The sequence below is a fragment of the Sorex fumeus genome, unplaced genomic scaffold, assembly GCF_029834395.1.
Source record: "Sorex fumeus unplaced genomic scaffold, SorFum_2.1 ptg000008l, whole genome shotgun sequence".
NCBI lineage: Eukaryota > Metazoa > Chordata > Mammalia > Eulipotyphla > Soricidae > Sorex > Sorex fumeus.
This window is the reverse complement of record NW_026606065.1, coordinates 76343862-76355910: the sequence shown is the minus strand read 5'-3', so window position 1 is coordinate 76355910 and position 12049 is coordinate 76343862. Positions and strand designations below refer to the sequence as shown.

At 38.6% G+C, this 12049-nt stretch overlaps 1 protein-coding gene across 2 annotated transcripts in view; it reads left to right on the top strand.

The window, feature by feature from the left end:
- The window catches only part of ENOX1 (ecto-NOX disulfide-thiol exchanger 1), a 470609-nt gene that overhangs the window by 419839 nt on the left and 38721 nt on the right, over positions 1-12049 (top strand). The window lies entirely within an intron of this gene.

Here is a 12049-nt window from a genome sequence, read left to right as displayed (position 1 = left end):
TTGACACAGAATTCCCAGAAACCTCAGATAGCTTGGTACATCTAGTCTGCTCTAGGGAGAGAGGCAAATTCCCTCCATGCATATCATTTGCAGGTGATCTTAAAGATATACATATTTCATTCCAGTTCATATGATACACACAAGTTTTATAGATGGAACAAAGTTGGGGTGTAGATAGGTCATTTTATCCAGCTGTTTTATTTTCCAGACTTGAGTTTGATATGTCTTATTGCCTAACCATTGTAGGCTTGTGAGTCTAACCTCCTCAAAGTCAGTACTTGTAAAGTGTAGAAAGCATAATCGAGTAGAGGGGATTTATGTTGTATCCAATTCTGGAGTCTCATATTGGGTAGATATGGGCTCAAGCCTAATTATTTGCATTTCTAGTAAGCCCTTAGATGCTGGCAGTGTCAGTCTGGGGACCACACTTTCAATAACTGCTGCTTCTTTCCACCTCGGTCCGTATTAGTGCTCTGAGTTCCCACAGCATCATCAGTGAACAACATATTTTGAGGCTGGTAACAAACTAATATATATTATATGTCTTGTTACCCTGTCAGAGTTTACATTCTTTGAGAATAAGAACCATGATTGCCCATATTTGAATCTTGGTGTCTTGCACAAAAATCTCTCTCTATATAGTTGATCCTTAACAATATCTGGTGAATTAAAATGTTATGGGGATTGACAAAATCCAGTTTTAAGAAGGAGAATGTGGCAGGCATGTCTCAGCTTTGTATGTGTGCAGCCTTGGGTTCACTCCCTGCCACCACACACACATACACAATTCCATCAAACTATACTGAACAGGGGGTGGGGTGGGGTATCCAGATACTTTAAATGTCGAACTTTGTTGCTATTCAACCATGACTAAAAAACTTCAAATAATGTTTATAATTGTTCATAAGAAATCCCTTCTTTTTGGAGAATACACAAAAGATGCAAGACTCACAACCAGATTTTCTTAATCTGTCTACATCAACAACCAGTCATGTCCATACTATGGGCAGTACAGTGTTGTAGGTACAGAGCTGTGTGTGTACAGAGCTCTGTGTGTACAGAGCATCTGGTCACAGAGTAGTGACCATCCTCATGGAACAAATGCCCAATTGAGGGAACAGCAGATGACTAGAAAGGAGAAATACCACAACTGGCTCAAAAGTAAATGGACTTGGGTGGAACTATGGACTGGAACAAGACGGAGATGTGATTTCTTGGTGGGTATCTTAGAAGCTGGAGCGATAGCACAGTGGTAGGGCGTTCGCCTTACAAGCGGCCAACATGGCTGACCCGAGTTCGATTCCTCCGCCCCTCTCGGAGAGCCCGGCAAGCTACTGAGAGTATTCGATATGCCAAACACAGAAACAACAAAGTCTCCAATGGAGACGTTACTGGGCCCGCTCGAGCAAATCGACGATCAACGGGAGGGCCTTTACCTTTACCTTACCTTTATCTTAGAAGCAAGGCAGTGTAGACAAATAACCCCAGAGTCTGAATGCCAGAGTAGTTTTGGAACCACTAGTTTTTAAAAAAGTGAATTTATATTGCTTCTTCCCTTATTTGCACCTCAGGGTTTCATCTATAAAATGGGGAGATATAGTAGTACGTACTATGCATATTATTGAGATATATAATATAGATTTATCTATATAGATAATAGAATATAAATTATTGGGAGATGCACTTGACATTCACCAAGCACTCAGTGAGGATTAACTATTGGCATTATCATTATTACCATTATTCCTGTTTTTTTTTTTACTATTCAGAAGATCTCAAATTCTACATTTATCATTTTCCATGCATCAACAATCCAAAACTCTTGGATCCCAGTGTATTTTCTTCTCTGGCATATGCAAGAATGCAGTAAGCAAAGAAAATGGGAATTGGGTATGTTAGGGAGGGAGTGACTACTTAACGATCCCTGAGGTCTCACAGGAAACCTGGCAAAGCTTGTGAATTTTGATTTTACCTTAATAACAATTAAATATCCCACTCATTTATCAGATTGAATCCGACCTATTCTCATGACCTAATTTACCACTATAAAGGTCAAGAAACTCTAAATGCTAATATTATTAGTAGTAACATAAACCCAGCAGGTGAAAATTATGATAGGGGATGCTTTGAAGCAGAGAAAAATAAGAAATGTCATCCTGAGAAATGTACTGGGAAAATAACATGCCAAAAGCCCCATAATACAATTAATCTTTACCAGTGAGAGAGTCCGTATCATGTGAGATAAATCAAACCAACTAATTTTGAATGCACGTACATGCATTTTAAAAAATTTCCCTTTAGTTCCTTCTGTTTGCTGCTACATTCTTATTGGTTGAGGAAATTTTTCATGTCAGTATTTTTAGGCTATAGAGGGTATGGACTTTAGCCTAAACACAGCAGTGCTTCCTGATGCATGGAGGAGAAACACACATCCGGGTCGAGATCTAACATATTCCTGTCGATAATAACATCTAAAATATTTTTTTCATTTGGCAACATCTACCCTGTCAGATAGTAAACCTAAAAATAAAATATTTCCATAGAGTAGTTGGAATAAAATGATTTACCCTCTCTCCTTTTTAGATCGTTTCCACTTAATATTGGTGTTACAGAGTGACAACAGAAGTACATCATTGCAGACCACAGTTGTAGCCTGACATGAACTCTGATTGCCAGAATTAAGTTATGACCTGGGCAGCAGTGATACTCTTACTAGTTAATGGGAAACACTTAAGAATAGAAAATCCCCTCGGCTATCAAAAGCCCTTGTTTTCTTACTGAAAAACATGTCAGATAATCCTGTTTTTCAAATAAGGACTAAACGGCAATAGTGAACGCTTATATATGCATGATATATATATGTATATATATATAAAGTATAAAATGCAACTATCTGAATTTTAACAGAGCTTAATATAGGCAGTGGAATTGTTATATACTTTTTATATTGCTCGCATATATATAGACATACAATATTTGTATTGTGAAAAAACAAAATTATTATGGATTAAAATGAATTAGAGTGGGGCTAGAGACAGAGTGCAGTGTTAACAGTTGCTTTGCATGTGGCCAGCCTGAGTTTGAGCCCTGGCAACACATACAATCCCCTGAGCACAACTAGCTATGGCCCAAATACCTCTCAAAAAATAAAAAAGGGCACTAATAAAGTGAAATAGAGAATTATCTAAAATTGTGGAGATAAGACTCTAAGCTTACTTTATGGTCTATAAAGGAAGTTCAGATTTCAACAAAAGTATATTGAGATCATTAATAATAATAGATACAAATAAAAATAAAAATTAACTTTTACTTTCTTCAAACTAACATAGTAAATAAGGTTTACTTTTAAGTTAGTCTACAAAAGGTACATTAAAAGATCGAATGGATGTAAAAATAACATTTTCTTGTTTTATGGTTGCTATAGTTAACTCTTACACCTATTCTTACACAGTATTTTGATAAATCACTTGATACCAAAGGTAATGGTTGGATGTTTTGCTATTGAAGTTTATCTTGTACACAATAATAGGTGCATACATTTTAAGTCACTTTAGTCAATATTACTGAAGTTCGACTCTTCTTTTATAAAAACATTGGCTGCAGTATTACTATATGCAATAGATTCTGCTCTGCACAGACCACACTGCTTGTGTAGAGAAAAATTTTCTAGATAGACAATCACAAAATTTAGTAAGGGACACTTTGCAGAGTAACACTGGGAACACTTTTTCTGGGACAACAAAGGAGCACTAGTACTGAGCAGGAAGGGGAGAGAGATTGAAGATTGTGGAAAGTCAGTCCCAGCACAGATACTCTCTTGAGCTGCTTTCCCAAGACCTCACAGTCAACATTTCTCAACCATTGGAACCAGTATCATCTCCTTCCTAAAATCTCTGATTCCAGTATGGTTATTCTGCTAGTTGTCTTGGCTTATTTAAATTATATACTTTTTAAACTTTATTGTTGTTGTTGCTGTTGTTTCGGTGCCACACCCAGCTGCCCTCAGCGCTTTCTCTTGGCTCTGAGCTCAGGGATCACTCCTGGCAGACTGGGGGGACCATTTGTGGTAGGGATCAAACCTGGCTCAGGTGCTTGCAAGGAAAGTGCCTTCCCTGCTGTATTACTCTTTGGACGCTTCTTTATGTAATCTTTGTTCTTTCTTTTGAAACACTCTGTAATCTCTCTTGTTTCTCTTACTGCAATCCCAGAGGTTCCATGTCTCATATTACCAAACACTTCGGCCATGGCTGGAACCCCACAAAAGTCTACCTGCCCCAGCCTCTTCATCTGCTCTCTTCTTTCTCATGTGGCACAAACATGGTGTTTAATGTGGTTTGGCCACACCTCTCCTTTCTCCCTCCCCATGTCTTTCCCTCCAGGATATTATATTATCTGTTCTCTTTCTTTGTTTCTTAGTATAACACATATGAGTGAGATCCTCAATTATTTGTCCTTCTTCCTCTGACTTACTTTGCTTAACATGATACTCACTCCTCTCCTTCCATTCAATCTATAGTTCTAAGTAAAAAATATTTCATCTTATAGTTGAGTAATATCCCATTGTGTGTGTGTGTGTGTGTGTGTATCCACTATTTTATCCACTACTCTATTATTAGATATCTGGGTTGTCTCCAGATTCTAGCTATTGTAAATAGTGCTGTGATGAATGAAGGCATATATTTATCTTTGAATTGATATTTTTTATTTTCTTGAAATGAATGCCAAGATGAGGCATTACTGGGAAATCTGAGATATAGTTTTAATTTTTAGAGAACTCTCCATAATGTTTTCCATAAAGAGGAGAGTGAATTTGAGGTTCCTTTTTCAGTGTATCCATGCCAGTAATGGTTGTTTTCCAGTTTGAGGGTATAAACCATTCTCACTAGTGTGAGATAATAGCTATAATAGCTAGATTGGGTCTTTACAGCACTGCAAAAAACATATATAAGTAAATAAAACCATTTCTCTGGTTTAGTGTCATAAGTTGATTATAGTAAACTTATTGTCTTGATTATTGCTTAATTTTCTGCTATAACGTATCTTTTTCTTAAATTATTTGAGTTTTATCTATATTTTTGTGTGATTTTAGTGTAAAATTTGTCAGTCTTCTTTATTCTCTCAAAAAATCCAACTTGTGGTTTCATAGACTCTATCATTTTCTTGGCTTTTATATCATTTATTTCTGCTCTGGTTTTGATTAGTTCCTTCCAACATGTCTGGTTTCATTTGCTATCCTTATGCTAATTTCTTAAGATTTGACTGTTGGTTGCTTAGTTGATCTTTGCCTTGTTTCCTGATATAGACCTGTATGCTATGAGCTTCCTTCTTAGTATTGCTTTGGCTGTGTCCCACAGATTCTTCAGTCTCATTTTTTTCTTTTAGGAATCTTTGTTTCTTCTTTTATTTCATCTCTTCCCAGTGGTTATTCAACAGGCATTTATCAGTTTGTATTCATTGTAAAAATCATCACAAGAGCATTCAGGCGAGGCAGCCTAGCATGGGGGTTAACCCTCTGGAATGACACCATCAGTTCAGGTCTTATTTCTGCTTCTTGATGGTTGTGTCACCTCAGAAGCCATTGATTTCTTTCTGCCTGATTTTCCTCCTATGTAAAATGGAAGTCAAATAATACTGACCTCATAGGGCTGTCATGAGGATTAAATGAGTTCAAATGTATAAAGTTCTTACAATACCACCTGTATAGTGTGTACTTTATTGCACTGCACTGCACTGTCCTCCCATTGTTCATCAATTTGCTCAAAAAGGCCCAGTGATGTTTCCATTGTGAAACTTGTTACTGTGTTTGGCATATCAAATACATCATGGTTGCCAGGCTTTGCCGTGTAGGCGAGATACTCTTGGTAGCTTGCCCGGCTCTCCAAGAGGGGCGAAGGAATCGAACCTGTGTTGGCCGGGTCAGCTGCGTGCAAGACAGACACCCTACCACTGTGCTATCGCTCTAGCCTGTACACTTTATTAGTGTTCATTAACTATAAGAAGGATGATCCTAAAAGAAGGTCACGAGGAGCAATACTGTATCTGAATATATTTGGCACCTATCTCACTGTCTGAGTTTTCTTCTGCCTTTCTTTAAAGGGCTCTTTGTTGATTAATGTCTGATTTTCACTTCCTTTTGTATTGGCAGTTATAAATTTTAGGATACATAGTTCTTGGGGCCATCTAGGGACATGATGCCTGCACTCAGGACATTCAGTACTTCTCTTGGTACTTTGGGGGGAAATTTGAGTAGAGAATTTTGAAGTAGTTTATTGGCATCTTGACCATGATCTAACAGGACACCTAGATTTGTGGAGTGTGATGCTTCAGAGTAGGGCCAGAGGGCAAAGTTCTTTTTTTATTTTCTTGCTCTTACCAAGACTACAGAGCAGGGAAATCAGAAGAAATGAGAGCCTTAGTGGTGTGTCGGCCGAGAGGGAGGTGACATGGCAAATTTTCACCATGCGGAGTTTGACAGTGTTCCCAGCGCACTAGTAATGATAGAGGTAGCTGCCCTTGGAAAGCCACAGGGGAGGTCACATGGTGATGGATTCTATACTCAGAGTGGAGGTGGGGATGCATTAAGTAAATTATTCAGTGAAACAGCCATCAGTCAGGATCTGCAGAGAGCTCTTAGAAAAGTTATCTCTATGTCAGTGGCTACTGTCTGTAGAGAAAGAACTCTCAGACTCATCACCTAGCAATCAAAAAATCATCCTCTTCCCATTATTCCCACCCCATCCCTCTTTACCTCAGGTAACCATAGTGCTTTTCACTGAGTCTAGAAGTGAGATTTCTTATTTCGTTGTTGTTGTTGTTAGCTAATTTACTTTAGTTACTTATAATCAACCTATGAGAGTAACCATCAATAGTTGTCTATTCCTTACATATTACTTAAAATTATCATCTCAAATTACATCTATTTTATCTGTTTTGTTCCAAAAGGTGCAGGTGTTTTTCTTGCCAGAGTAGGGTGATGGGGAAATAACTGCTGTTTCATCCTGTAGTGCTCAAAGGCGATTCTGAACTCAGTGCTTGTGGGTGGCTCCTGGAGGTGTCCAGGGGGCGGCCATACAATGGCCGGGATAAAAGCTGGGCCTCCTGTATGCAAAGCATCGATGAACCATCGACACACCACCACCAGGCTCTCGTTGCTTCTGATTTCCCTGCTCTGTAGTCTTGGTAAGAGCAAGAAAATGAAAAAGAACTTTGCACTCTGGCCCTACTCTGAAGCATCACACTCCACAAATCTAGGTGCCCTGTTAGATCATGGTCAAGATGCCAATAAACTACTTCAAAATTCTCTACTCAAATTTTCCCCCAAAGTACCAAGAGAAGTACTGAATGTCCTGAGTGCAGGCATTATGTCCCTAGATGGCCCCAAGAACTATGCATTCTAAAATTTATAACTGCCAAGACAAAAGAAAGTGAAAATCATACATTGATCAACAGCATTTTGATCTCTCATACCCCCAAAAGGTGGGCTGGAGTGACAGCACAGTGGGTAGGGCATTTGCTCTGCACATGGCCAACCCGGGTTCGATTCCTCCATCCCTCTCAGAAAGCCTGGCAAGCTACCAAGTGTATCCCGCCCACACGGCAGAGCCTGGCAAGCTCCCCGTGGCATGTTTGATATTCCAAAAACAGTAACAACAAGTCTCACAATGGAGATGTTACGGGTGCCTGCTTGAGCAAATCGATGAACAATGGGAGGACAGTGCTACAGGACAGTGCCTACCCCCCCAAAGGCAGAGTTTTAGTTCTTTAATGGCAGAGCAGTATTCCACTGAGTATGTGTAACGTGACTTTTTTTTTTATCCCATTATCTGTTGATGGGCATTTAAGTTGATTGCATATCTTTCTGTTATAAATGATGCTCCTATGAACATAGGGGTAAAAATATCTTTTTGAACTCATATTTTCATATCCTTCAGATAAATGCTTGTAAGTAATATACCTGGATTATTTAAAAAGTGGCATTTCCACTTTTAAAATAAATATTGACACTGTTTTCAAGGAGGTCCACCAATTTAAAGTCCACCAAACAGGGCATCAGGGTTCATTTTTCTCCATCCTTATTTTGCACATATTTCTCTGTGATAGCAGTTAAGTTATTCCATAGAATTCCTGCATAGATTCTGTACCAAAAGTTTGTGTAATGCTGCTGTTTTGTATCTGGTCAATCCTGATAATAATAAAAGTGAGTAACGGTGCTGATAATGATGCCACAGTATGTTCAGAGAAGTTTATAGTTTTCCAAAGCACCCTCTCACATATGACATTTGGTCTTCACAACAACCCTGGATGAGCAGCAAAAACTATTATCCATGTTTTATATAAGAGAAAGTTAAGAGATGGCCTACCTAAAGTTATTCAGCCCATAAATAATGGTGACAGAATTAGAACACGTGTTCCACTCAGCTTGCTGCCTTGCTTGTTCAGCTATAGTGACTGATGTAAAGGAGCTGGCGGTTTTCTGGAAGAAATAAACATAGATGAGAGTCAGTTCTGTCCAAATGCATAAGTTATCAGCTGTCACATAAGTGACATGTAAAATGTGTTTAGATAAGAAACATTTGCAAGTGGCCTGGAATAAGAGCCTCTGAGAGATATGGGACTTGTGCTAAGAGCAAATATACAAGTATGTGAATGTGATGAAGAAAACGGAGTAAAGGGCATTCTAGAAGCAGAATTGGACAAATAGAGGATACAGGCTATTTTAGTAAGATTGAACCTGAAGTGCCAGTTTTGTTCACTTAACTTGGCATTCCCCCAGGAGTTCTCGGAGAGCATCTGAGCTTTTAACTGGAGACAGACAATTTGAAGGTGGTATTTTAGAAAATCGGTCTGGTGATATCATTTCTGGAAGAGGAAAGGATTAAATCCGAAGACAAAGGGATTTTTTCAGTGGTCAAAGTAAGAAAGGTGCTGAAGACTGATAGTAGATCACTGACAATAAAGTGGGGAAGAGGCACGAAAGACATTTCAAAGAATCGAAATCTAGAGAGAACATATAAACACATAAGACTGTGTTTCCCAAAGTGGGTGTTAGAATGACACGGGACGGTTATAGCAGCCTGGCTTTAGTTGGATGGAGATTGGGGAGTGATGAATACTTTTGTTTCTAAAACATGATTCTGTAGACAAGTGTGGGAATCTATAAGTTAGGGGATAAGAGTGAATCAAAGATAATGATAGTGCTAGTAAGAGAAATAATAGCTAGACTGCTGGTGGGAATGCTGACTGGTTTAGCCCTTTTGGAAAACAGTATGGACGATTCTCAAAAAATTAGAAGTTGAGCTCCCATTTGACCCAGATATACCACTCCTGGGAATATATCCCAGAGAGGTAAAACGTACAATTGAAATGACATCTGTACTTCTATGTTCATTGCCGTTCTGTTCACAATAGCCAAAATCTGGAGAAAAAAAACCCAAGTGCCCAAGAACAGATGACTGGTTAAAGAAACTTTGGTACATCTATGCAGTGAAGTACTATGTAGCTGTTAGAAAAGATGAAGTCATAATATTTACATACGAGTGGTACTACATGGAAAGTATCATGCTAAGCGAAATGAGTCAGAAAGAGAGGGACAGACATAGAAAGATTGCATTCATCTGGGGAACATAAAATAACAAAATAGGAGACTAACACCCAAGAATAGCCGAGATAAGTACCAGGAGGTTCACTTCATGGCTTGGAGGCCAGCTGCACATGCTAGGGGAAAAGGCAGCGCAGACAGAGAAGGGAACACCAAGTAAAGGCTGTTGAAGGATCCTCCCAGGATGGGAGATGCTTGCTGAAAGTAGACTATAGACTGAACATGATTGCCACTCAATGCCTCTTTTGCAAACCACAGCACCCAAAAGGAGAGAGAGAACAAAAGGGAATGCCCTGCCACAGAGGCAGGGTGGGATTGGGGGGGGGGTGGAGGAGGGGGTGAGGGTGGGAGGGATACTGGGATCATTGGTGGTGGAGAATGGACACTGGTGGAGGGATGGGTACTCGAGCATTGTATAACTGAAACCCAAGCACAAAAATTTGTAAGTTTATAACTGTACCTCATGGTGTTTCACTAATAAAATTTTTTAAAAAAATAACAGCTAGATGGCAAGATAAACTGAATTTTATACAAAAAAAATACAGAATTTAAGAAGAGTCATATCAGAGAGAACTTGATATAAGGCCTTAAATAATTAAGGACATTTATTTAAACAATGTTTTACCTCAGAATATTATAAAACAAAAGAAAGCAGAAGAGTAAAAATTCTAAACCTCTGACCATAGGATCTCCCATATCACCTCTGAAGAGCTAATGAAATTCCATGAGGTATAGTTGGAATTTAGTTAGACCCCATCTAGCACCTTAATTTTTAGACACAGAATTTAAAACTTAAAGATGCTGAGTAACTTGTCCAGGGCCAAGAAATTAGTAGAAGAATCAAGGCTGGAACTTAAGCATAGAAGTATCTCTTCTACCTCCTCACAGCCACCTCTAATTTTGAATTCGAACCAGGCAGTGGTCAATTCAAAGAGACAAGCTTAATGGCAAGCTGATGGCAAGCAACAGAACATAAAGTGTGATGATTGTTGAACCCATGAGAACTCTCTGAAAGGATATAGGAAAGTGACAAATAAACTTTGACAAGTACCAAAGTTAGCGTGTAAGGAAAAATTAACTTCTCCTGATGTTCTAGGCTGACTGAGAAGAAATGAAAAAGCCGGTGAAATCTAAGGAAAAAAAGATTTGGGGGTGGGGGAAGGAGGAGAAAACCAGGATCTCATATAAGAGAAGCAGGTAAAACCAGTGGTTATTTATTATTTTCAGTGTTTGGGTCACACTCAGCTGTGCTCAGGGCTTACTCCTGACTCTAGACAGAGACCACTTTTGGCAGGTCTCAGGGGACTATATGAGGTTCCAGGGAATGAATTTGGTTTGGTCACATGCAAAGGAAACACCCTAGCAGTTGCACTATCTGTTTCACCCTGAGATTAGTGGTTTAAGGGTAGCTGGTAGGAGATGCCAAACATCACATGATAAGAAGACAGAGAAAGAGGGACCACAGCCAAAAATTTTACAAAGGTGACGATATATATTTATCAGCTGTATACCTCATACTCAGAAAACTTTGCAACAGTAAAAATATAGCTTTCAAGTTGGGGTGGGTGTACACAGAAATAATGAAATCAGAAGAATGGCAGGGATTTCATAAGCTGGAGAAGCCACAGTTTTTGGTTTTGGGAGTCTGGGTAGGTGGAAAGGATCAAAATAAAACAACAAAGTACAATTCTAACTCAGTGAATTACTGAGAAAGAGCTTTTCTAAGTGGATGAATTACTTTGGTCATTTCTCAAAGTAATTGATAAAGACACTTAGAGGAGAAATTTCTGCCTACAAGTGGCTAACTCTTTAAGTCTAAAAACGATGTCTAAAAGGAGTTGTCTTAAAAGTCTGTAATATCTAGTTTCCTGTTATTGAAAACCTCCTCCAGTTCTTTCATGATTCCTTTTAAGTGTCACAGAAATTAGAGTTAAACGATAGACTGAAAAAAGATTTATTAGATGACCTTGTTCCTTCTTCTGCCAAGTGCAGATTGCTACCTATGTACGTTTTCTAACCGGGTAGTGATTTATTTATTTTTTTTACTGTGTTAAGTGAATGCTATTCTCACCACTTCCCTTGCAATACAACTCCATAAACCTGTTGATCTCACAGTAAGGGAACTCTTAATCCTTGTCCTACTGTTTCCTTCCTGCTATATAATTTATATACCACGAAACCGTATATCCCTAGAAACCTTCTTCTTTTTCCAAATCCATCCATTCTTTCCACATCCACTTTGCAGTCTTTATATACATCTTCTTTAAAAACATCTAGTAAACCTATCATTCTTCATGGCATTACATCAAGATAAAAGATTTTCATGTGATAAAGGACAGTTTATAATTGTATGTTTCTAATATGAAAGTTTTCTGTTCTGTAAGATTCATTCCATTTCCCTTAAATTTGAAGTAGAAAGTTGGGCAGAGGGCTCAAAGGTCTGGAGCACAT